We start from the raw sequence: 3,417 nt of genomic DNA, 5'->3' as shown, positions 1-3,417 counted from the left end.
TATTTAATGTAAGTTTTTGAAGTAAGGGAATGAAGTCAAAGATGACAGCAAGATGGAGAGAAAGAGAAAAATTGAAAAAGAAATGATGGGGATCAGAATATCACCTGAAAATAAGATGCAGATGTACACTAACCGCCTGTAAAATCATGGTCTTTCTAATAGTTTCACAACTGGATGCTCTCCTTAGGAAAACATAAGTGGGGATTACTGATTGGGGATGGATAGAACCACCTGAACTGAGTACACACTTTTTTTTCAGGATATTTCATTGGCTAGAATGAATTATTACCAAGGAAAGAGAAGACATGGCTATTTCCCCAAGGAATTTATCTTGTCAAAGAAGAAAAAAGGATAAATACCAATAAATCAAAAAAGAGCTAACATTCACTGGATACTTATTGTTTGCTAGGAAGTATATTAAGTACTTTGCATATGCTGTATTTGTTACAAAACTATGAGCTAGATGTTATTATCCACATTTTACTGTTAAAAACTGAAACTTAAGAGACTAAATAACTTGCCCAAAGTCACACAGCAATTAAAAGACAGATCCAGGGTATGAATCCAGGAATCTGATTGCAGATCCTAAATTCTTAGGCTCTGTGGTTTACCATCTCATGGATACTTTCAGTGTCTTTCTGTTGTTCACTAGCATCTTCATATGGACCTAATGGTAGAACAGCTGGAACACGAAGGCTAGTCAGCATGGCTTGGCTGATAAGACTTACATGGGGCCGAAGAGGAATGGCTTTATGGCCAAAAGATGTTTAAAAAGGCAGGGAGAAAATATGAATTGATCCTATACAGGGCTAGTTGAATAGATTCCTGGACTGGTTTAATTTCTTCATTTCTTCTTTTTAAAATGGTAATTTTCTTAATTTGCTAGACCATCTCTAATTATGAGGCTCATAGACATGTATTCATTATATTAAAAATGCAAGGTTTTAATGGTATAATCTTAAGAGGCTCAGAAAACAAGTAACAATTAGCTCTGTGGCCCTTGGCCAAGCAGTGCTAATGCCTAACATTGTCTAATATTTCACTTGGCCAGACTGTAGGATGGAGTTTTCCTACAGTAATTTTCCTTGCATCTTGACTCTCAGCAGTAAATCACTCTACCGAGGAAATGAGCAACTATCTGGGCCTCTTTTTTCTTGCACCAGTTGTTTTTAATGACACTTGCATTCTTTCTCATAATTTCCCAAGGTGACATGTTGCTTCTGTAGAACCTATTCATTTATTCACTTATTCAGCCATTTAGTCCTTCTGTCTTCCCTCTTTCCTCTCTCCTTCCCTCTCCCTTCCTTCTACTCACCCATCTTTCTCTCCCTTTTTATTCCCTACCACCTTTTCCTCTTTCCTCCCTTCAACAATGACTAGGTTCTCAAGAAATGCTAAGCCCTGAATTAAGTATTGTGGGGGATACATAGATGGATGAATAAATATTATGATTGATTTGTTCATCCATTTAATTAATATTCAGTATCTACTGTGTATCGGGCTCTATTTTGCAAGCTTGAAACAGAGCAGGGTACATAATAAAGTCTCTTTTCTCAGGGATTTGTATTCCAGGGAGTGCACTTGGGAGACAGACAAAAAGAAAGCCCAAACAAACAAATAGATCATATGCCAATTAGTGGTAAGAACATAAATATAAATAAAGCAGGAAATGGAAAGAGTGATGATAGGGATAGAGAGTGTATTATTTTTACACAGGCTGGTTAGGAAAGGCCTTTCTGAGATGATTTGAGCAGACACATGTTTATCTGACAGGAGAGCATGTACCAAGGCCCTCAGGAAACTCACTTCTAATAGGGAGCAAAGGTGCAAAGGCAATGTGACAAGGTAGAAGGAGGGTAAGAGCATGAGGGAGGTGTAGACGAAGCACCCCTGGGTGAGTTCAGGGGAAGGAAAGATGACTGCTTCCTGGGGGCGGAGTCCTGGGAAGAGCAAGCTCCCCTTCCTGGGGGTAATACACACTCTGACACATCATGGCAAAGCCTTTTCTCCCAGGCCCTCTTCGGAAGAGTGAACAGGCCCCTTGGTTATGAGTAATTGGGCTGCACACCATAATCTAGGTGCCCTTTGGTTAAGATGCTGAGATTCTAATAGATATGGAGACAGGTCACAACATCTGTCTGCTTTTTCTTTAGTTTTGGACTCCTCTAAATCACATCTCTGCTTTAGAGGAAGACTAACCTGTTGGTCTTGCTCAATGTTGGCCAGTGGGAGTGCTCTTATTTTTAGGTAACTGTGCCCTGTGCTCAATTTTGGGATGTCTCCATATTTACTTGCTTTGGTTGGCTTGGCAACATTCTAGCTCTTTTACTAGAATGCAACTACCACAGAGAAAAAGGAAACATCATAGCATTAGCTCACATTTGGCTATTAGCTAGAGATGGTGCAAAGAAGTCACTATGAAAATGAAACATTTATTGTTTTTCTCTTTTAAATGGGATGGTGGCAAGGAGGTGATATAGGACACTAAAAGGAGAGGTAAAAATGGAAGGAGTATGGGATGGGGAAAAGGGAAAAAAGGAAAGAAAAGGGGTATCATTTAATTTCACAGAGCAGATGTATCCAAATCTTAAAATTGATCCAATGGCAATGTCTTGAAATATAGCTACAGATATATTTAGAAGAGCAAAAATACCTGGATAAGCTACCTGAAGCAAAGGTGAGACCATAAGGTGGTATATGGGGTCTGCAGGAGCCAAAGCAAACTGGTTATAATGAAGTAGTATGCCCTGGGAATGAACAGGAATTTAAAGGGGGCTGAAGGTGGAGGGGGAAACAAAATGGAAGCAGAAAGAAGAGAGGAGAAGCAATAACATGAAGGGAGGCTGGAACCCAAGTCAAAGAAATGGCCAAGGGGCCTTTAGCAATACAAATATTTATTACTGAATGTTACATTTATGTTGTACAATGTAGATTTTTCTAAAACCTTCGATAATATTTTCTATTCACTTCAAATGCCTTGATTAGAGGGTGTGTTGGGTAGAAATTAAAGAAAATTACAGCCCAGGGCAGGGCAGGGTTGAGTTAGCTGGGAGTGGATGATGAGTGGATGCCTATCTCCACTACTCACTCAGCAGAGGCAGAGGTAGAAGCAGCCATCAGAGAGCCCCCACCTCACCCCACCCCTGCCCCAGAAATGGGCAGAAATCCTTAGGATGCTGCTTAAGATCTTAAGATTCTTTCTTTCTCTTTCTTTCTCTTTCTTTCTTTCTTTCTTTCTCTTTCTTTCTTTCTTCCTTTCTTTCTTTCCCTCCTCCCTCCCTCCCTTCTTTCCTTCCTTCCTTCCTTCTTTCCTTCCTTCCTTCCTTCCTTTCTTTCTTTCTCTCTCTCCTTCCTTCCTTCCTTCTTTCTTTCTTTCTTTCTTTCTTTCTTTCTTTCTTTCTTTCTTTCTTTCTTTCT

The sequence above is a fragment of the Mandrillus leucophaeus genome, unplaced genomic scaffold (assembly GCF_000951045.1).
Source record: "Mandrillus leucophaeus isolate KB7577 unplaced genomic scaffold, Mleu.le_1.0 Scaffold108, whole genome shotgun sequence".
In the NCBI taxonomy this organism is placed as follows: Eukaryota; Metazoa; Chordata; class Mammalia; order Primates; family Cercopithecidae; genus Mandrillus; species Mandrillus leucophaeus.
Note: the sequence above shows the minus strand (reverse complement) of the source record.